The sequence below is a fragment of the Hyla sarda genome, chromosome 3 (assembly GCF_029499605.1).
Source record: "Hyla sarda isolate aHylSar1 chromosome 3, aHylSar1.hap1, whole genome shotgun sequence".
Taxonomy (NCBI): Eukaryota; Metazoa; Chordata; class Amphibia; order Anura; family Hylidae; genus Hyla; species Hyla sarda.
In genome coordinates, this window is record NC_079191.1 from 396,326,815 (window position 1) to 396,351,585 (window position 24,771).

General features: G+C 40.2%; 1 protein-coding gene across 14 annotated transcripts in view; it reads left to right on the top strand.

The window, feature by feature from the left end:
- Positions 1-24,771, top strand: part of NRXN1 (neurexin 1) — a 1,474,530-nt gene that overhangs the window by 1,361,847 nt on the left and 87,912 nt on the right. The window lies entirely within an intron of this gene.

Sequence of the window (24,771 nt, forward strand, 5' to 3'; positions counted from 1 at the left end):
TATGTTCTAAAAATCCTGGACAGCCTCTTAAGATTTTAACAATAAAGTTGCTGTGGCAGGATGCACATTTAAGCTTCCACCACAACTCCATGGGCCACTGCTAAAGCAAGTGGTCAATGGAATTGCTGTACATCCTTTAACTTTGCATAGGACTTTTCGGCAATTCAATAGACTGCTTATGGAATTTGATAAACAGTTTGAGTGCATATTTTGCCGCCGCAACAATTTTACAGTTCCCTTTCAATCTTAGAGATAACATTGCTACATACAGCAACCCATCTTTGTAATGCTGGCTGCCAGTTTTGTCTAATTTTGAATCACTTCACATGAAATATTACTAAATATACAATATGTTAATATACTGTAATGAACAAAATTTGTAGCTGCTGACATTCGTCATTACAAAGTACAGCAACACAGCCACAAGGAAAGCATCTGCCCAATTGTTTGGATATACAGTATCTAAAATGGGCACAAGTTATAGACAGTTACAAAATAATAATGTAATATTTTAAGTAAAGTCTCTCAAAACAGTGACATGATAAATAATGTAGGTATTTTTTACTAGCGAAGATAAGTCTGTAATATTTTCTGACTAAAAGCAATTCTTGGCATGGCTGAAAAAGAACCTAGGTGCCATGAAGGTAGACCACATGATTCAGTCCTAGTAAGTGCCATTTCCTTTTGGGCGGTAATAAACTAGCACAGGAGTTCCCTCTCTAGGGTAATGGCTTTGTTTGCAAACAAGAGGGTGGGAAGTTAGCCAATGGGTCAGGAACACTAGAAGGGTTAATTACTATTAACGATCCGACTCTTTTTTCTCGGGTTTTGTGCCCCAAACCCTCGACTTTACAAGGAAAAATCTGAAAAGAGGGTGTGGCCACTGGAAAAAGGGGCATGGTCCAGACAAAAGGTGCATGTCCCCGACTGTTTTGAAAAATCCCAACATATTTGCTAAGGTTTCCACAGAAAATGTGGTGGATTTTAGCTGGGAAAAACCCGACAGATCAGAACAGTTGTAAAAGAAGCAAAACATAGGGAAAAGAGCTAATTGTTGGGAAATATTAGTAAATAATGCATAAAAGTAGAAAGAAATGAAGCACACACTTGGCAGTCTTGCTGAGTAGATTTATTCAAAGATTACATCCAAAAATTCAGCATCCCTTCACCCCGTGGTCCGAGCAGAGCTGGAGCGGCAGGTGCTTCACACCAGGATGACAATGCTGTTTCACGCCCAGAGGCATTTCCTCAGGTCCCTGGTGACCTGAGGAAAGGCCTCTGAGCGTGAAACACCGTTGTCGTCCAGGTGTGAAGCTCCTGCAGCTCCAGCTCTCAGACCACGAGGTGAAGGGACACCAATTTTTGGGATGTAATCCTTGAATAAATCTACACAGCAAGACTATCAGGAGTATGCTCCGTTTCTTTCTACTTTTATACACCACTGACTCGCTGCAGGCCCTTCCTTTCACCTTTGACTGATAGCTTGAGCATCCAATAAGAAGACTGCTCGAGCTGTCAGCCATAGCCTAAAACTCTTGGCACCTAAGAAGAAGATCCTGCCAATGGGTACTTGTGACAGCAGGGGCCTTCAACAAGCTGCATGACCGAAATGTCAAGTTTTTACTTGCTCCCCTATATTACCTCTTATTGGGCCTGTCAGCAGTTTTGATAGTTTAAAACTGCTGACAGGACTGCTTTAACACACCTCTATGTGGAACCATTTAGTGGTGATTATATGTTTGGTTTTGTGTATATATATATAATGGATCTTTTTTGGAAATACATATAAACATGTATAGCATGATATCATATCCAGTATCCTCCAGTTTCTATTTTGGGTTTACTACTGGAATCCAGTGTGGGGCAAATATGGTAAGTTTTTGGTCCACTAATCTTTTGTACTGTTTACATTTTATCGTTATTACTATTTTTATGCGCTCTACCTATTGACGTCTGACAATGTTCCAATGTTATGTGATCTCTTTAAGTAAATTCCCACATGTTTGTGTCTCAATATCTTCCCTATTTATTGAGAGGAGACAAGTCCATTTCTAAGAGAGAATTCATCTTTTTATTCTCTGTATCTTTATTTAAAGGCATATTTACGGTCATTGGCTCTGCTAAACATTTGTTCCTGGAAACATACAATGTGTTCGGTATATGCTTGAATGGCATCTTTTACTCTGTGCCTCGAATTAATTGGTGACCCAGTTCTGCGAGCTTAGATGAAAGGGCAGATACTCGGCTTCATTCTTAGCTGGCTTAGCCATCATTTGTTATATAGTGTTTCTAGAAATGACTTGCAAAGAATCACAGCTTTACTACCAAAAACGAAAAAAAAAAGAAAAAAAAAAAAGAATCATACCATTGTGCTTTGTTTTCCTCAATCAAACCGAGCTTTCACTGATAACATTGAGACACTTAAATAGCTATTGAAATAAACCCTGGGGTGATTGAATGTTTTGGAACAATGGAAACACATTTTTGGCCAAGCAAAATTAAATTGGCTTCACTTTAAACTGCAGAGCATAAGCATGGTTGGTAAATCTGGAGGGCAAAATGTGGGAGAAGGATGCCTTCCTGTTTATATTGAAGCAGTGACTTTGAAGAAGATTCATCAAAATATTCTCACGGCAGCCTTGCTTTTTGCCCTCCAACCTAAACAGAATAAAGGCCAGCATATAAAAAAGCACAATATAGTCACTTACAACCAATTTCACTTTGAAGTCAGGAGGGTAGGCTGTACCAGGTGACCTACATACAGCGTGCTTCTTATTTTACAATACTACACTCCCATCAATTGAATTAGGTTACAGATCTATTTTGAGTGAGACATCTTATTTTTGTATGACTTTTTCCAATGTTTTGCCTTTAAGGATAAATAAATATGACCATAGTTTGACCATGCATGATGTTTTCCTTCCTAGTCTCTCAGAGACCAGTGGCGGTGGTCAACATAACTCTCTGGAACTCTGTTCCGGAGGAGGTGGTCAGGGTGAACTCAGTAAAAGAGTTCAAAAGGAGCCTGGATGCATTTCTGGAGAATAATAACATTACAGGTTATGTATACTAGATTTATAGGGACAGAACGTTGATTCAGGGATTTATTCTGATGCCATATTTGGAGTTGGAAGGAATTTTTACCCTTGTATGAATATTTTTTGGTTGACTCATAGGGATATAGGTTGAACTTGATGGACTCTGGTCTTTTTTCAACCTTATGAGCTATGTTACTATGAACTACATAAAATGACTTTTTTTAAATTCTATTAGAGGATGATTATCATATTACAGGAGTAAGACAACTCATCCCCTATCCAAAGGATAGGGTTAAGTGTCTGATCTCAGGGGATCTGACCACTGGGACTCCTGTGATCACCTGCATGGTGACCCGGCTCTCCAAGGCACGTGAGCTGTGTTGACCCCTGCATGAAGTGAAGGCCAAAATGCCCCCTCCATGTATCTCTATGGGAGAGCTGGAGATACAGTGGGGGATATTTATCAAAGTTGTCTATGTACCGCATCAATATGAACCAAACTACAGAGGGTTAGGCTGGACTATTGTGCACATAATTTATCAAAAGGCGCATGGCTCTTGATAAATTCTGCACACAGACTTCGTGATCTATGCTTTAGACTGTATTTAAACCTGCTCCAGCATGGTCTGACATTTCGGCGTACTTTCAGCCGATGCGACTTGTCTCTGAAAAATTGCTTTTGATAAATTCAGCACCAATGCATTTACCAATGCTTTTCCGTCTAAAATAGACTAGAATGCATGATGTTCTAAAAATCCTCTAGAGCAAAAGTCGCAAAAAAGTCGCACATATTTAGACTGCGACTTTCTGTGTGACAAATTTAGACAGGAAAAAACTGTCTCAATCCTTTGATAAATATCCCACAGTGTTCGGCTCTCCCATAGAGATACATGGAAGGGGCATGTAGACTAACGCTTCGTGCGGGAATCAGCACAGTTTTGTGCATGGGAGAGTAGGGGCACTGCACAGAAGATCGCGGAGGATCCCAGTGGTCGGATCCCTCACAATCAGACACTTATCTCCCAATCCCTAACCTCCCCCCATTCTTTGGATAGGGGATAAGCTGTTTTATACTGCTGTACTCCTTAAAGCCAAGGCCAAGTCAAATAGCAAGCACATACATGCATATTTAGTATTCTGTATATTTCTGGTTAGGCATTTTACCATATGTTTTATTTGGTTAAATGCAGATTAGGACACTGCAAGCATAAAAGTCTGCAACAGATCTTCCATGAGCATGAACAGTATGGGGGATTACAGACCAAAAACACAGTCATGTAAAATATATAAATAACAACAAAAGAGTTTTCCCGATCCGTATAAAATTCAGATTTAAAATTCAAACCAACACATTTTGAATGTCCTAAACATCATTATTCATAAGTAAAATAAATACATCCAAAACAATATATAAAGGGCAAAAAATAAAAAACAGAGTTAAGTTCTCTAAGCGTAGGAGTTGTTTTTCTTATACCAGATGATAATTGTTGATGTAAGTGTATGTCCAATTCTTAGACCCCAGAAAACCGAGGATTTTGCTATGGGAAGTTGTTGATGGCTGCTAAATTCTTCGGTAGCATTACAGGTGGCCAGTACAATTGTGATCACTGTACTATATGGAGAGTCTAAGTTTGACAGAGCAAAAGGTGCTACTGGCTAGTGTCTCTCCATTCTTCTCACTATAGAACATACATCTGGATATCCATGATTTGTACTAACACAGTACATACTCTATCAGCTGTTTATAAATATGTATAGTGTAAATGTACATCTTCCGTCTTTTCAGATGAAAGGTTTTATAGATCACATTACTTTTTCTTCTTATGAAAATATTCACAGCTGATACATTTTCTAGCTACTCATTTTACATTATAATTTTTTCGGTTTCCATGAGTGCATAAATTTCTGTGCAACAAGCAAAAGTTATTTTTCTTTTAAGCAACTGAATGTTTCTTAATAGTCAATTCATCTATAACAATGTACAGTAAATATTTCTGGTCTCATTAGGTATCTGCATTTCAATAAAAAAATTGGAAAAAAAAAATTACAGGCGTATAGTAGCCATAAAGATGAAACTATTCAGAAAACTGATTGCACAAGCAGCAATAATAATAATTGCTCACATCTTTGCCTGCATTCTTTTACAACATTTAATTGGTTATACTCATTCAGATATTTTATGCAGCCAAATCGCTTTTTCATTATAGCAAGAGGAATAAAATATAAGGTAGGACCTCTGAATAATTTTTGCTAAAAACATTTATGGCTATGTTAATGATGGGAAATAAAAAGCTATATTACAAAGAATAAAAAGTAATAGGAATTCTGCCTGCTATGCCTTTCATGTAGCTATTTATTTTTATAAATTTTGTAATGCAGAATACCATTTCCCACATTGTTACTTTGTTCTTATACATTTCTTTATTTATTTGAAATATAATGTGTTCTGTAAAGTCATAATGTAATTTTTTTATTCCAAATGGAGAAGATTTACTAAGGCTGCTTTGCCAGAAATTTGTCCTCGAATGCACCAGAATTGAGTTGCCTCGCAATTAAAGTGGTACTCTGGTGGAATTTTTTTTTTTCAAATCAACTGGTGTCAGAAAGTTAAACAGATTTGTAAATTACTTCTATGTAAAATCTTAATCCTTCCAGTACTTATCAGCAGCTGTATACTACAGAGAAAGTTCTTTTCTTTCTGTTGTTCATTTCTGTCTGACCACAGCGCTCTCTGCTGACACCTCTGTCCATGTCAGGAACTGTCCAGAGCAGGAGAGGTTTCCTATGGGGCTTTGCTCCTGCCCTGGACAGTTCCTGACATGGACAGAGGTGTCAGCAGAGAGCACTGTGGTCAGACAGAAAAGAAATCCAAAAAAGAAAAAAACTACCTTTGTAGGATACAGCAGCTAATAAGAACTGGAAGGATTAAGATTTTTTCAATAGAAGTAATTTACAAATCTGTTTAACTTTCTGGAACCAGTTGATTTAAAAAAAAAAAAATTTCCACCGGATTACCCCTTTAAGTCATAATTATTTAACAAAGTTCTCCAAAAAGAATGGAAACAGTGCCTTAACTGATAAGGGAATGTGGCATTTAGAAAAAGAGTGTGACTTAAGTTGCAATGCCATGTGCCACAAATGCACCAAAATGTTGGTGCCCTAAGTCGTCTAAAGTAAGAAAAAAAGTAATTGGTATATACTTTAACTAGAGATGACCAAACTTGGTCTGCCTGCTATGGTATGCTGACAGTACTAAATTTGTCCCTTTACATTACCTTTAATAGATTCCCCAACTAAGGTGCATTGTGCCCGACCCAGGGAATTTATACTTAAACATAAAACTAAAACATAAAGCATCTGACACTAACCTCATTGTTACCTTGGTACCCTACCCACAGGCACCAGGGGTACTGGGAAGAGCTGGTTACTATTAGATGTGAAGTATCCAAAAAATGATGCTCTGGGACTGGTAGGAGGCTGGCTGGTACGATTAGGCAGGCAAAGGCTAAAATAAATGACATTAGCAATCCTAGTACTGGCAGGCTGTCAATGTTTACCTTTAAGCTGAAGTAAAGATTCCCTACATTTCTGATTGAGCCTGGGTTCTACAAGTTCAGCTTTTTAACACGACTTAGAATGGAAATGAAAACTTAAATAGAGAGACATACAATTCACCAGATTTAGTAATCAGCCTTAGCCAATATGATAGATCTAGAGCAATTAAAGGCCAGTCATAATTTAGTCGGTACAGTGATCCCTCAACATACAATGGTAATTTGTTCCAAACGACCCATCGTTTGTTGAATCCATCGTATGTTGAGGGATTCGTGCAATGCAAAGTATAGGAAGTTATACTCACCTGTCCCCGCCGCTCTGGACTGTGTCCTTACCTCTCCCAATGCTGTCCCAGGGGCTCCTGATGCTGTCCCGCTGCTCCGGCGTCTTCTTCGGGATCCTCCGGCTCTTTCCGCATCTTCTCCGGTGTCCGGGCCTCGCTTTCTGGTGACGTTATTACGTTGCGGCGCCGGGACGGCGTGTGCAGCGACGTAATAACGACGCCAGAAAGCGAGGCCCGGACCCCGGAGAAGATGCAGAAAACGTCGGAGGATCGTGAAGTGGACCCGGAGCAGTGGGGGTAGGTAAGTGAACCTGTCCGGGATGCTTAAACTGCTATCCGACAGCAGCTTAAGCATTTTGCGCTGTCGGATAGCAGTTAATGCGATGGCCCCAACATATAAAAGCATCGTATGTTGATGCTGACATCGACATGCGATGGTCTCTGAGAGGCCATCGTATGTCGATTTGATCATATGTCGGGGCAATCGCATGTCGAGGGGTTACTGTACCTTAGCCAAAACCAGTAGTGGGTCCAAAACACAGAAAAAAAGGTGCAAATCTTTCCATTGTAGTTTTTCTCTGTGTTGGTTCCACTCCAGAGTTTGGGTTAACATAGTGATCAAAATACCGACAAAAAAATACTATATGTGAGCCCAGCCTAAGAATGTTTGTCTTAGTTTGTACTACCTTAGAATTAGACAGTTTTAGTAACTCTAGGCCAGTATGTTAACTAAGATCTATTGGGCTTAGGGTTATTGAAAAACATAGTTATTATTATTATATCAAATTATGCTTGGCAAAGAGAGCTTAATAGCTAAATACAGGAATACAACACACCATATTGTACCATCTGGTGTAGTGATAACATGACGGATGCTTTTCTATAGTCTGCACAATATTCTTTTGAAATTTCTTAATTTTAGAATAGTAAGCTCCACATGTGTAGACAACATACAAAGTGTGAAGTACAGTTAGCCTTCTGGTCTTTCATAAGGGGGACACCGCATCTGTCTTTGCCCATCTGTTTCAAAATGCCACGGGACATGGGCACAAAAATAAGTTCCCTATTGTTACTATTTCAACTCAAATTGATGCATTGAATCATTTTACTCCATTTAATTTCTCTTGTCTGGTCAGGAATTAGTGACTGTTTGTCCAGGGGAGCAATACCTGATCCTATTATGTCAGCCAGGTGACTGGCCGTAATGAATTCCTTTTATGCATTTCATTAAATATATCGCACGATGACTGTTATGGTCATGGCAGTAAAATGATTCCATGACTGCAGAAAATCCTGGAAACATCTGCATTAAGATTTCTAGAATAAAGAAGAATATCTGGCAAAATCCAGTAATATCCTAAAATGTTAAGTACCGTATATACTCGAGTATAAGCCGAGTTTTTCAGCACGATTTTTCGTGCTGAAAACACCCCCCTCGGCTTATACTCGAGTGAACTCCCCCACCCGCAGTGGTCTTCAACCTGCGGACTTCCAGAGGTTTCAAAACTACAACTCCCAGCAAGCCAGGGCAGCCATCGGCTGTCCGGGCTTGCTGGGAGTTGTAGTTTTGAAACCTCCGGAGGTCCGCAGGTTGAAGACCACTGCGGCCTTCAACATCATCCAGCCCCCTCTCACCCCCTTTAGTTCTGAGTACTCACCTCCGCTCGGCGCTGGTCCGGTCCTGCAGGGCTGTCCGGTGAGGAGGTCGTCCGGTGGGATAGTGGTTCCGGGCTGCTATCTTCACCGGGGAGGCCTCTTCTAAGCGCTTCGGGCCCGGCCTCAGAATAGTCACGTTGCCTTGACAACGACGCAGATGCGTCGTTGTCAAGGCAACGGCTCTATTCCGGGCCGGAAGCGCGGAGAAGAGGCGCCCCCGGTGAAGATAGCAGCCCGGACCACCTCCTCACCGGACCACCTCCTTACCGGACAGCCCTGCAGGACCGGACCAGCGCCGAGCGGAGGTGAGTACTCAGAACTAAAGGGGGTGAGAGGGGGCTGGATGATGTTGAAGGCCGCAGTGGTCTTCAACCTGCGGACCTCCGGAGGTTTCAAAACTACAACTCCCAGCAAGCCCGGACAGCCGATGGCTGCCCGGGCTTGCTGGGAGTTGTAGTTTTGAAACCTCTGGAGGTCCGCATGTTGAAGGCCGCAGTGGTCTTCAACCTGCGGACCTCCAGAGGTTTCAAAACTACAACTCCCAGCAAGCCCGGACAGCCGATGGCTGCCCGGGCTTGCTGGGAGTTGTAGTTTTGAAACCTCTGGAGGTCCGCAGGTTGAAGACCACTGAGGGCGAATGATGAGAAGAGGATGATGAAGGGGGGGGGGGGTGTGGGGATGATGAAGGGGGGTGGGGATGATGAAGGGGGGGGGGGGTGTGGGATGATTACAAGGGGATGATGAAGGGGGGATGTGTGGGATGATAAGGGGATGTGTGGGATGATGACAAGGGGATGATGAAGGGGGGATGTGTGGGATGATGACAAGGGGATGATGAAGGGGGGATGTGTGGGATAAGGGGATGTGTGGGATGATGACAAGGGGATGATGAAGGGGGGATGTGTGGGATGATGACAAGGGGATGATGAAGGGGGGATGTGTGGGATGATAAGGGGATGTGTGGGATGATGACAAGGGGATGATGAAGGGGGGATGTGTGGGATGATAAGGGGATGTGTGGGATGATGACAAGGGGATTATGAAGGGGGGATGTGTGGGATGATGACAAGGGGATGATGAGGATGTTAATGACGGGTCTGGATGATGACAGGGGGGGATGAGGTATTTCCCACCCTAGGCTTATACTCGAGTCAATAACTTTTCCTGGGATTTTGGGTTGAAATTAGGGGTCTCGGCTTATACTCGGGTCGGCTTATACTCGAGTATATACGGTATACCTTTGCACATATTTAGTTTTTTAAACGGGCAAGGCAAAATTAAATAACTTTTTTAAAAGTCCTCATTTAAAAAAAAATAAAAAATCTTAAATATTGTGGATGTCACTATATTTATTTATTATATGTTTTTTTTTTCTTATTAGTAAAACGCTAATAATGGGTGATTACATTTTTTTATTGGAGCAGAGACAAATTTCTTTTTTTTTTTACTTTTCATTACTTTTTTTTTTATATATATATATATTTTTTTTACTATTTATAGTTAATCTATTGTTTGCTATTACTTTCCAGTTCTATACATTGGCATAGCACTGGTCATTGTTATATGTGATCCATTTGTACAGCCTGCCATAAGGCAGATCATGCAGATAAATTCTGGAAGAGCAACATGGAGAAGGAGACCTCAGACTGGAATCTTGACTCATTAGACCCCCGCAATCACACTGTAGGTGGTGCGATGAGTCCCCTTAAAGGCCCGAAGATACTTTAGATGCTGTGGTCAACATCGATCATGGCATCTGAAGGGTAAATGGTGTACATCAGCATGATCGCTATTGCCCGGCATTATCCAGGAGGTCCCAGCTTCTGATAAGAGCAGCCATCTTGGCTCGATTACCATGTTGGTAGATGCAGTGTTCGCAGAACCCGCAACATATATATATATATATATATATATATATATATATATATATATCACTGTGGGATAAGTACCAGGACACAGCGACTTACATGTATGACACATGGCCTCCAGGGGTAAAGGTGATCATCTGCTCACTTGTACAGATGATCCCATGGCTGAATGATTGGCCACATCAGGAAGAAGGCTCTACAAGTTAGATTAGTATGAAGTTAGCTCACACAGACTGTAGAGAAGAAAAGGAAAAGGAAAGTGAATCACACAGGGTATTTACAAGTGTAGAGAGAGAAAGCAGAGCACCCACAGCAAACTGTAGACTGGGTAGTGGGCATTTTTTACGTAGGGTAAATACATGAAAATATATTTTTAAAGGTGTTTTATATGTCAAAGGTGTTCATTAAAAGGGGTACTCCGGTGGGAATTTTTTTTTTTTTTTTTTTTAAATAAACTAGTGCCAGAAAGTTAAACAGATTTGTAAATTACTTCTATTTAAAAATCTTAGTGTTTGTCAGCTGCTGTAAACTACAGAGGAAATTGTATTGTTCTTTTCTGACTGACCACAGTGCTCTCTGCTGACACCTCTGTCCATGTCAGGAACTGTCCAGAGCATGAACAAATCCCCATAGCAAACCTCTCCTGCTCTGGAGAGTTCCTGACATGGACAGATGTGTCAGCAGAGAGCACTATAGTCAGACAGAAAATACATTCAAAAAGAAAAGAACTTCCTGTGGAGCATACAGCAGCTGAACAGTACTGGAAGAATTAAGATTTTTAAATAGAATTAATATGCACATCTGTATAACTTCCTGGCACCAGCTAATTAAACAAATTATGTTTTCCACTGGAGTACCCCTTTAAGGTCAGTTTCACATGTTTTCACATACATTGTGGCTGAGTGTCTCAGTAATACTGTAGGTCAATGTATCCAAATTCACAGCATCATAGGGGTCTATTATCGGACTCATCTGGCTATAACTCAGACTCAAAAATACACCTGTATTATGCTTTTGTAAAACTGAAGGAAGGAAGATATGCTAGCCATATTTCATTTAAGACTCATTTTAGATTATGGGGAATTATGCTTGTGACACCATTGAGTCATCACTTGGATTTTTCAATATTTACGACAAATTTGTGTGAAGTAGCCCCACATGTGCTTAGCCATGGCTCCATACTGCACATCTCCTGCATATAAGGCCACTTTAGTGGGAAGTGACAGGATCCCAGTGGTTAAACCCTCATGAATCACCATCATCCCATGATGTTAGCTATCCAGACTAGAAAAAACAAGTATTCACATATATATAGACAGACACTTCAATATTTAAGTCCCATGGCAATGAGTATGAAAGTATCCAATATATACATTTATTTTTTCAGATGCTCTGGACAAGAAAAAAAAAAAAAACAATGCAAAGTAAGAACAAAAATGTAACTAATTTTAATGTCCCCCTTTAAGCGCTCTAGTTGAATGAGAATGTTTGTCAATTCCTTTTAACTAATCTCTAAATAATCTGACAATATTGTCATGAAGTACAAAATTCCCGATACCTAGTATCATCCACCTTCTGTCTGCCCTGCTAGAGATATAAAAAGAATTGTTTACACGGTTGTAACATGAAGAATAAACACAGAGAAACTCAGGAACAGAACAGCAGTAAAGTACACACTGAGGTTTTAATAGAAGGGAAAAAAAAAATTGTAAATGGTTCTCTGTTCCTGTTTACACAAGATAGCTGTTTAGCCTGGTGCGGCTGTTACTCATATTCATGGCTTTTCTAATGGTTGTATTCTCAAAGGATTTTCAAGTGACAACAGTGTTCAATACTGCCGACCAAATATATTACAATTATTTATACTAATCAATTCCGCCCTCTTATAAAACACAAACAAGTGCATTCTCTTCTACATTGAAGTTTTATGATCACATGAATATTGTAGTTCATTGAATATTCACCAAAATAAATCAATAGAGAATCAACAGATTATACTTTACTGTATTCTGATAACAGACAATCAAAAGATTCATGTTGACAATTTACATTTTTGGGGGGGAGGGGATGTTTCACATTTTTTTAACTTTAATTTTTTACTTTTTTTACTTTTATTATTACACTTTAATAGTCCCCATAGGGGACTATTCATAGCAATCATTTTATTGCTAATACTAATAAAAAATTTTGTATATAACAATAAAAAATTATTTTACGCAAAAAACAGTCCTCAAGGGGCAGTGAAAGGACAGAGAAAAAGAGGTTAAGTATAGAGAGATGTAGAAAAAAAGATTATCAATCAATAGATAAAATAGTATGTATGAATATAGATATAGATAAACCTGGATCTGGAGTAGATACAATTAATTTGTATTTATTGGATAAAAATATGTAAGTAATAATACAGCCTATCACATCTGGGCTGTGTGTTAAAATAAATATAATTAAAAAAGTATTATATCAACCACCTATTGGATAAGTATAGTCCTATTTTGCTTAAAAGGAAAATGGTCCAACAATAGTAGAAAGTGGATTCGGATGGCAATGTAGCCAGAGAAAATGTCTATACTTGCAAAGTAGCAATACAATGTTGCTATAATAGTTCATGGAGCAATGTAACCAGAAATAGTGTCACTGTTTTCAAAGTAGTGATACAGTGTTGTAATAGTCGTAGTACCTGCGGTCCGCAATTTGTTATATTCGTTACTCATGTGGCCGGCTTCCTCATAGCTGCACCTTATTTTGTGGACCACCATTAGATTGCGCGCGCAATCTAGCACGAGGACGCCAGAGACTGCACCAAGTTTATTCATCCACTTTCACCCGCTATCCAGAACCAGTTTGGCCGGATGCCCATCCATGCCAGCCTGCATCAGCACCTTTGGGACCGCACTACAACTAGGTCAACTCACCTGTCTTCATCAAGGGCCGGACGCCACTCCTTGCCAGTGCCAAACACTGCCCTCGCTGCCGAGATTGCCAGCTACGAGGAAGCCGGCCACATAGATCGTGAGTAACGAATATAACAAATTGCGGACCGCAAGTACTACGACTATTACAACACTGTATTGCTACTTTGAAAACAGTGACACTATTTCTAGTTACATTGTTCCGTGAACTATTATAGCAACATTGTATTGCTAATCTGCAAGTATAGACATTATCTCTGGCTATATTGCTCCGTCAGCTGCCATCCGAATCCACTATCTACTTTTGTCGGACCATTTTCCTTTTAAGCAAAATAGGACTATACTTATCCAATAGGTGGTTGATATAATACTTTTTTAATTTTATTTATTTTAACACCAGTATTCTATTGTATTTCACATCTGGTGCAAGGGCCCTGCCCAGATGTGATAGGCTGTATTATTACTTACATATTTTTATCCAATAAATACGAATTAATTGTATCTACTCCAGATCCAGGTTTATCTATATCTATATCATCGGAGGCAGGTGAGGGGACCTCCGTCCGCCACTACAGATGATTGGATCTCTGCAGTAGCGCTGCGGGCGATCTGATCGTCCACATTAAGTGCTGCACTTCTGCAGATGCCTTGATCTGAATTGATCAAGGCATCTGAGGGGTTAATGGTGGACATCCGCATGATCGCAGATGTCCACCATTACTGGCAGGTCCCTGGCTGCTATCAGCAGCCGGGACCTGCCGCGCATGACCCGAGCATCGCTCCGATGCTCTCGGTTATGTACAGGATGTAAATTTACGTCCTGGTGCATTAAGTACCACCTCATCAGGACGTACATTTACAACCTGCGTTGTTAAGGGGTTAAGCCAAAAGGAAGGGTAAAGAAGGACACAACTATATGTTCTGTCATATACATCCATACGCACAAATCTAACACTCAAATATAATGTAAACCTAGTCTGAACTATCCAAATACACATTTATTGCACTCAAAACAGCATACAGAATAACAAAATATCAACCTTCTGTAATAGATGGGACTTTTTCAAGTACTTAAGCTTGACAAAGATCCATCTGTTGTAAAGAGTTGAAATGTTGCACTACATATGCTTTTTTGCCGGCAATGAGAAGTTGGTTCTTGCAAAGATGTCCTCTCCACAATTTCCTATGGAGGACTCATAACTGGAAACTGGAAGCCGGTTCAACCGCACTAAACCCAATATACAATATATAGTTATAGTGCGGATGAACAGGATTACAATAAAATATCACTTACCTGGATCTGTGGTCCTGTTCCTGAGATGCTCGTTGTATTAGCTTCCATTTCTGATAGATGACTTTGGGAAATGGAGGCAGGACTCGTCACCTGGCATACTGAGCATGCCTCCATTTCGCAAAGCCAGCTATTAGCAATGGAGGCTAATAAAACGGATATCTCCGAAACGGGACCACCGATCTAGGTAAGTGATACCGTGTTATTATCTGGTTTGCCCGTACTATATCCCCGTGGATTCTTAGGGTTAAGTGTGGGTGAACTGACTGTCAGTTTCCCTTTAAGATCTATTGCTTTCTCATCTTCCACGCATCCTTAGCCAAAGCCATATCTCACAAGAAATACATGTCAAAGATGATTTTTTTCCCCTCAAATGTTGCTGCTCTCTCATGTGGGAATGCAGCCTAATAGTCACAACCAATATAATTTTTTGTCAATATTTTGATTAAATGTTTCCTAAATATGACATTACTGCTTCATTTACAGTTATCAGTGCAGTAATGATAATAGCAAAGACATCATGGCGACTTCTTCTCTCTTTTATGGACTATTCCAAAAGATTGGGTTAGTCTGTCTTTATCTAATCTATTTATCCTTTGCTTGAGAAGCTGACAAAAGCATCTGGGTCTCTATGGTGGTAATTAGGGAAGGCTTACTGCCTGCTGTGCCGAAAAGTAGCTCCGAGACTTCTACATGAGTAAATTTGAGCAGGAAAGACAGCAAATGATGAGTGCTGATGCAGTGGTACCAGAAGCACATAAGGGGGTAATTGTATCCACTAGTGTCGAGCTTGTCATCTAGTTTCTTATTGTCCTCATCAAACACTTTATCACACCTCAAAGGAGAGGACGGGTGTATAAAATTGAGTCATTTATTGACACTAACGTCTACGGAAGCTGAAAGTGTCCTCTTAATTTACATTCCTGTTACTCTTAAAAGTGAGTTTTATTGATTGGCATCTAAAATTGTTTCAAATAACTCACAAAGTGCAAGCTTCAAGTTGTTAAAAGCATGATAACTATGCATGTCAACAACTATTCACATTCTTTCAGCTTAGGTTTCATTTTGCTTTGAACGACTCTCTCATTAGATAGACCCATAGGATTACAAGGGTAATGCAATTGAATCATTTTGTTTCTGATACATTTATGCCTTGATGCTTATTTATTTGCATTTCCTAGAAAGACATCTTACTGTCAAAGAAATCTAATGAAAGGGAATGTATGAATTGTTTAGGTCAGTTCATTAGAAAGAGTCACATGGTTTCGGTAAACTGTGGAATATTTCCATTCGAAAATCCAAAATAAAATCACATCAGCATTCTGCTCCCTTCAGTTTGGGGTCTCTGCATTTTTATTTTTGTGCTAAACAGACCCTCAACAGGATGGAACACAATGGACAGAACACAATGAACGGACACCACTATGTGTAAACTTTAGGGTTCGTTGGGTTTCCGTCCGGTGTCCATTGTATCACAGGAGTTGGGCCAAGATAAAATAACTGCTAGAAGTATTTTTTCCCCTGCAAAAGTCCCATAGTTTTAAGGACTCAACCTGCTCCTCTGAACTGAGCCCAAAGCTGATGTGAACTTGGCCTTACATGTGGATTTATTTTGTTTTGGAATTTAGTTGTGAATTGAATGTATTGAATGGCAATGCACAATAATTACAGTATAAAAATTCTCAATATTTAAGAAATTTGAAAACCTATGGCATGCCTACAAACTGCCCGTATAAATTCCATAGTAGGATTGAAACCTAATGGATGATTTCCTGGGACTAATAAACCTATTCTCTAACCTATTCAAGAGAAGTTTAACCCTTTCCTTTTCTCCAAGAAAACAAAACAAAACATTTTTATTAAAGTCTAATTCCAAGAATACTGCAAACCTATACAAAACATAATAAATATAAATAAATAAAAATGTAAAATATATATATATATATATATATATATATATATATATATATATATATATCGTATTAGGTGAACTTGATTTCCGTGTAAGGGATTATTGCCAGTGAAAAATTGCCTGCTTTCTTAATCTTCCTTTCTTTTCATACCAGGGTGCCACAGGGGAAACGTGTCCCTGTTCCCTTCTCATTTTGGCATGTAGTGCGGTGCCGCTCATGATAGTTGTCTAAACAACCAGATGGGTTAGAGCTCCTTGAGTACCGAGTTTCCATAGCAACCTGGCAATGTCAGGGAATGGAATACTCACCAATGAGTTCGGTTGATAAATATTGCTGGGATGGCCACTTCAGTTCAATCAGATAGAAGAGGCAAAATACACTGGGAGTCGGGGGTGCAAAGATGAGGACATACGGAGAGGAACATGTGTAGGTAACGTCTACACAATAATATCTATCCATGGTCTAATCAGCCTACCAACTAAATGTATCATTACCAGAAATAATACAGGTGTCATACAGGTGTAGAAAGCATTAAACTCTTAAAGAGGTATTGTTCGTTCAGTATATCGGGTGGTTGCCCTGATATACATGTCAATGATTGGGAATCCTGCGGGTAAAGTGTGATATATGTCTTAGCAGGAACAAGGAATATGCACAGTGCACCATAGGATGAAGTCTGAACCATAATGGGTGTCTGAAATGCACTGACTCATTATGGTTGTGCAAATAGGCACAACTTTATTTTAGACTTTAGGATGTGAGATAGGTGGCTGCAGTTCTTTCAGTGGTGATCAGCCATAGGCACATAATATAGTGTGGTGACCACCGGTTGAATGGTGGGACCACGGTGTTGCGGTGAGAGTGGTAGCATCAGATGTTATTAACCCAGGGGGTCGGATGCTATTAACCCCTATGTGTTTGTGATGCCAGTGTGGTTTTCGGGTTCTGGAACACCACATGCCCGGATTCTCCGATATCCCACAGGCTAGTAGTGAATAAAGAGTCCACAACCAGTTATGGTCAAACGGAGGCTTTACTGAGTAGAAGACAGGTGTAAATATCTTCACAGTTTAGGCCAGATTTCCCAGAGAGAGATGGCCAGTACCAAGAAGACCTTGCAGCTTGCCTGACCAATATTTGTAATAAACTTGGCTTTGACTTGTAATTAGACTTGACTAGATGTAGTGACAGCAGACATTGACTTTTAGACTTATTGGCGAGCTGTAGCTTTGTGGTACTCCAGATGCTGAACACTTGACTCTAAGGCCTCTGGTGCTTGCTGCCTCAGCAAAGACTTTGATGTTATTCTCATAAGAGTCTGAGGAAAGAGAACTAATTAAAGATGCCACCCCTTTATATAGTGGGGGGCTGGACTAAAGCCCATTGGTCAAGATGTGGGTCATAGGTTAAAGCTGGTGCTCTCTGGGAGTACATGTTACAAAAAATCATAGAACTGCATAACATGTGACAGGATTACTCACAGGTCCTTGAGACCTCCAAAGTTCCTGTATACTATCTAGACATAAGGATCCTGTCTATGCTCTTAAAGGTACATACACCACATTTAATAAATTAACAGGCGAACAAGGGGAGTCCCTGCAGGGAAGCCCCCAAGTCACTGAGGGACTCAACCTGACAGGGCCTACAGGTAGTACAGGAACGTGTACCTGTACTGGGACATCACAATAGGAAGGTACAAAGTTGTTGTAAACGGACTGGAAAACTTGCCACGAAATTCATTTGAACAATAACGCACATTAGGGGAAATTTACTATTGTTTGTTGTGTATGCAACATTTCCAGTGCAATGTGTGAGGTGTTTTTTTTTTGTGATACTTAAAGGTGTAATCCTCTGCGAGACATTTAGACATCCAAAGGATAGGGGATAAAATGTCTGATCATGGGGATCCCGCTGCTGGCAGCCCAGTGATCTCATGCAGCACCCGGTGTTTTAAACAAAAGCTGTGTTTTTGCGGCAGAGGTCATGACATCATGGCCACACCCCTCGTTACATCACACCACACCCCCTCCATTCATGTCTATCAAAGGGGGCGTGTCGGCCAACACGTCCCCTTCCATTGACATGAATGAAGGGGGCATAGCGTGACATCACGAGGGGTCATTGACGTCACAATCATGGTCTCCTGCTCCGAGCATTCTGAACAAAATGTTCAAAACGCTGGAGCACCAGAGTACGCCTTTAGTAATAAATCCCTGTTCACATGCAAAATACACAGTATCTGGTGCGGAAATTCTGCCATGTGAACAGTGCAGTAGAATCTGCTGCAGCAGAATGTCTGTGCACTTCGCAAAAATTCTGCAGTGAGAACATGCTCTAATGATTTAAAGGGGTACTCCAGTGGAAAACATTTTTCAACTGTTGCCAGAAAGTAAAACAGATTCGTAAATTACTACTATTTAAAAATATGAATCCTTCCAGTACTTATCAGCTGCTGTATGCTTCACAGGAAGTTTTTTTTCTATTTGAATTTCCTTTCTATCAGACCACAGTACGATACTTATCCTGCTCTGGACAGTTCCTAAAATGGACAGAGGTGTCAGCAGAGAGCACTGTGGTCAGACAGAAACTTCCTCTGGAGAATACAGCAGCTAAGTACTGGAAGAATTAAGATGTTTAAGTAGAAGGAATTTACAAATCTGTTTAACTTTCTGGCACCAGTTTATTTAAAAAAAAAAAAAAATTCCAGTGGTGTACCCCTTTAAATGGTGCTGAGCAGACTGGTGCAGTTTTCTCTTCTTTTTTTTTTTCTTTTTTTAGAAGAAATTTATCTTTATTTTCTAATTCTAAACCTCTTGTACTTGAGCCATTTTGCTGGTGTTTGCTGCAGCTGTATAAAATATCTCCCATTTTTTCTCCCAATAAAATATGGAGTAAACTGGTTGTTGTGCAGTTAAATAACGACAATACTCTCAAATTCATTAGAACTCCGAATCCACTCGGTGCTGCTGCAATCTCAAATGATGTCTTGGCTTTTACAACAGAATAATATCTACATAAATAGGCTTAATAAATGATATATGAGATAGAGTATCTGTTCTATAAGTGGCGCTTCATGCTGAATGCCTTTCTCTCAGGAGAAGATATGTTGTCACTTTCAAATCTCCGAGTAGCGGCTTGTAATGACTCGCTTCAAATAAACGTATTGCAGAACCATCAGACGTCCGCCTCGAGCAAGAACGTACTCCGCAACAAAACTTGTAAGGATCTCATTGTAACATTCGAACCCAGGCACATCCTCTGTTGAATTCCCTCATCTGATATGAATCGGGGCTGTCCTGCATGTCTTTATTTATTCATTTCTTTGGAATGATAGAAACATGACAAGAAATTATAGAACATGTCAGATTTTTTTATTTCTGTATTGTAGTTTTATTTTTCTACCTATCTATCTGTCCATCTATCTCATATCTATCTATCTATCTATTATCTATCTATCTATCTCATATCTATCTGTCTATCTATCTCATATCAATCTATCTATTTATCTATCTGTCTATCTATCTCATATCTATCTATCCATCTAAAACAACCAAAGGATAAGTTAGCCAGCACTATTGATTACAAATTATTATTTGGACCTGGCTTACAGGTGCACGCTGCTGGGCTAAATATACAGCAACAGGAGAATACAGCAGCACACTGCTAGCACAAAGATATAGATAAAACATGAGTACATAGATACAACATGAAAAGCTATACAGCTATGGTGCAATAAATGGAAAGATAAAATTATGAAGTTATGAAATAGTGAGGTACTTAGCTTGCAATTTGGCGGCCAAATAGCTTGGACCGTCCCGCCACGGTAAGGTGACCTCATTGGGATGGACCCTACACTATGAATATGCCTCTGTGTGATCAGTTCAGCAGGCATTGCAGGATCTGAAACATCCAAGACCCCTTATATACACCTGATAGAGGTGGGTGGGGTGCAAGAGTCAACATGGAGGTAGCCACTCCCCCATATGTGTAATACAACCAAAGGATAAGTTAGCCAGCACTATTGATTCCAAATTATTATATGGACCTGGCTTACAGGTGCACGCTGCTGGGCTAAATATACAGCAACAGGAGAATACAGCAGCACACTGCTAGTACAAAGATATAGATAAAACATGAGTATATAGATACAACATGAAAAGCTATACAGTTATGGTGCAATAAATGGAAATATAAAATTATGAAGTTATGAAATAGTGAGGTACTTAGCTTGCAATTTGGCGGCCAAATAGCTTGGACCGTCCCGCCATGGTAAGGTGACCTCATTGGGATGGACCCTACACTATAAATATGCCTCTGTGTGATCAGTTCAGCAGGCATTGCAGGACCTGAAACATCCAAGACACCTTATATACACCTGATAGAGGTGGGTGGGGTGCAAGAGCCAACATGGAGGTAGCCACTCCCCGTATGTGTAATACAAACAAAGGATAAGTTGGCCAGCACTATTGATTCCAAACTATTATATGGACCTGGCTTACAGGTGCAAGCTGCTGGGCTAAATATACAGCAACAGGAGAATACAGCAGCACACTGCTAGCACAAAGATATAGATAAAACATGAGTATACAGATAAAACATGAAAAGCTATACAGCTATGGTGCAATAAATGGAAATATAAAATTATGAAGTTATGAAATAGTGAGGTACTTAGCTTGCAATTTTATCTATATACTCATGTTTAACCTATATCTCTGTGCTAGCAGTGTGCTTCTGTATTCTTCTGTTGCCATCTATCTCATATCTATCTATCTAGGATAATGCAAAAATAGGTATGGAGCAGCACCTCCAAAAATGAAATAAATATGGTGCAGGCAGGTCTCTGGGGCCCCAGTCCCGGGTCCAATAGGATACAGGAACAAAAGGATGGCCGCAGCACTCCAAAATATAAAAAAATAAAAAGTGACTTCTATTTCATGAACAGGCAAGTGTGACGTTTCGGTGTTCTCGCAACACCATTCTCAAGTTGTGAGAACACCGAATTTCGCATTGCCTGTTCATGGAATAAAAGTCACTTTTTATTTTTGATACTTAGGAATGCTGCGGTCATCCTTTTGCTCCTGTATCTATCTATCTAAAAAGCAAGAAAAAGCCGCACACCAAAAACGAATAGAGCTTGTGGTGAGTGCAGGTCAGTGGGGGACCTTGGTTGCAGATCTCCAAACTTCAGGTAGATACACAAGAACACTGCAGAACTCCGGGGTTAGATAGTAAAATCTTGAAAAAAGTTTTTTATTCCATTATAGGTGCAAAAGCAAAGTTTCGGCTGCAGGCATGCAGCCTTTTTCAAGCCTTGAAAAGGGCTTGAAAAAGGCTGCATGCCTGCAGCTGAAACGTTGCTTTTGCACCTATGATGGAATAAAAAACTTTTTTCAAGATTTTACTATCTAACCTCGGAGTGCTGCAGTGTTCTTGTGTATCTATCTATCTCATATGTATCTATTTATCTATCTATCTATCTAGCAGCTGAAACGTAGCCTTCTGTACTTTGATGGAATAAACGGTATCCAAGTTTTTTCACAAGCCTTGAAGTGCTGCAATGTTTTTTCTACTTGTAGAATGCTTGGAATCCTGTGACCTGGGATCCCCACTGAGTTGCACCCAATTCTCTTTTGGATCTGACAGTGTGCTGCTTCCTTCTTGTCTTTTTATCTATCTATCTATCTATCTAGCAGTGTGCTGCTGTATATTTAGCCCAGCAGCTTGCACCTGTAAGCCAGGTCTGTATAATAGTTTGGAATCAGTAGTGCTGGCTAACTTATTGTTTGTTTGTATTACACATATGGGGGAGTGGCTACCTCCATGTTGGTTCTTGCATCCCACCCACCTCTATCAGGTGTATATAAGGTGATTTGGATGTTCCATATCCTGCAATGCCTGCTGATCTATTCACACAGAGGCATATTCATAGTGTAGGGTCCGTCCCAATGTAATCACCTTACCGTGGTGGGACGGTCCAAGCTATTTGCCTGCTAAATTGCAAGCTAAGTATCTCACTATTTCATTACTGCACCATATCTGAATAGCTTATCATGTTGTATCTATATACTCATGTTTTATCTATATCATTGTGCTAGCAGTGTGCTGCTGTATTCTCCTGTTGCTGTATATTTAGCCCAGCAGCGTGCACCTGTAAGCCAGGTCCGAATAATAGTTTGGAATCTATTGTGCTGGCCAACTTATTTTTTGTATCTATCTATCTATCTATCTATCTATCTATCTCTCACTGTCTCTCATCTATCTATCACAGTGTTTTCCAGACAGTGGGGGAAGATTTATCAAAACCTGTGCAAAGGAAAAGTTGCCCAGTTGCCCAATCAGCTTGCTTCTTTCATTTTTAACAAGGCCTCTGAAAATGAAAGAAGCGATCTGATTGATTGGTTGCTATGGGCAACTGGGCAACTTTTCCTTTGCACAGGTTTTGATAAATCTCCCCCAGTGTGTCTCCAGATGTTGCAAAACTTCAACTCCCAGCATGCCCCGACAGCCAACGGCTGTCCGGGCATTCTGGGAGTTGAAGTTTTGCAACATCTGGAGGGCCGCAGTTTGAGGTCACTGTACTAGGTGGTCTTTCTCAATAGGTCTCTTTAAATAGGTAGATGATTGGGATTGGACCCTTATACAAGTATTCATGGAAATGAGAAAAATAATCTTGTTTGCAGCATTCTTATTCCAGGACTATCCAAGGTATAAATGTGCAAGCTCACGACAAAACGACCTAAGTAGTTTAGATCATTACTTGAAATCTATGGTAATGGAAGGACTATACAGTATTATAATGTATATACATTAGCGGATAATAACATGTACATCTATACCAATCAATCTAAGCCGAGTATTAATAAATATGCATGCTATGCATGTCCTGGGTCTTTAGGGAAATTATATTGTAGAGGAAATTTGACATAGAATGAAGTGCACCTGCAAACCATTTCTGACTGCTGCTTCAGGAATTCACTCCAATAGCCATCAATCACATTATTTAGAGTTATACAGGGGAGGGGGTGTAGGTATTTTGCTCTCACTAGTAGACGGAGATTTTATTCTGTCCTGATTCAACTATCTTTGTTGGTGCATAATACATTATACGGTAATAGACCAGATGCACATGGGGGATTAAAGGGGTACTCCGCCTCTAGATATATATAGCCATCGGGACCCCCTGCTATCTCTGCTGTGGCAGCACAGTCATCAGGTGCACTTCGCTCCATGCCTGATGACTAGCGATGTGGTTCTGATGTCACGTTTTTTATCAACAGGAGTTATTTGGTCTGCTATGTTGGTATAGTAATATTGAAGCATCGGGGCACCAATGCAAAATACTTACAGCATTAATCACATTTCGCTCCGTTGACAGGATATTTTTAAACTTTCCTGGAAATCTTGCAGTTCCAGTATTGCGCCGAGACTCAAGTGTTCCAACATATTGCCAAAAGTCCCATAGATGCTCTTCGGAATCTGTCTGATCACCTGACTTTCGGTGGCAAGTCTCTGGCTACAAGAAGGCTCAGGAAGTTTGAAATATCCTGCCATTGGAGCGATATAACGCTTTGACCCCATTTAGGCTATATTCACACTACCGTTGTGCCCCGTCAAGAACAGCCGGAAAACTCTCTTTTTTTTTTTTGACGGGCTGCAACGGGCAACAGCGGGATCAGATGGACCCCTTTATAGTCAATGGGATCCGTCAGGGGCCGCTGTTTTTTTACATGAATAGTGGGAGAAAAAGAAGGCGCAAGCAATAATTTTTTCTAACTATTCTCTCCGAATGGCCCCGATGGTCGGCACATTTCTGTGTCATAATGGTAGTGTGAAAGGGGCCTTACTAAGTGCCATTCACAATGCTGGTGTCTCCTTATATGGGGGCATTCAAACTCCATTAGGCACTGGGTCCCAGGAGAAAAGGCTTACTCTGTATCCTCCACAATCAATAGAGACATTTAGTGGCAGTAGAATTCCAGGACTGTCACTAACAGGTGAGACTAAATATTTTCATCTAGCCCGTGACTTAATAGTACTTTCTGCTGCATCTGTATCCCACATGTAATTCTTAGTATACAACATATATTAAAGGGGTTGTCTGACATGATAATGTTTGTGTTTTTTGAAGGCTGGGAACCTTGTAGAATAAAAAAAAAAGACATACTCAATATTCCCTCGTTGTTTCTGTCTTGACACATCTGGGTCCCTCAAACACGTTCTACTTCCTGGTTCCTTTTAACACAGGACATATGACCATT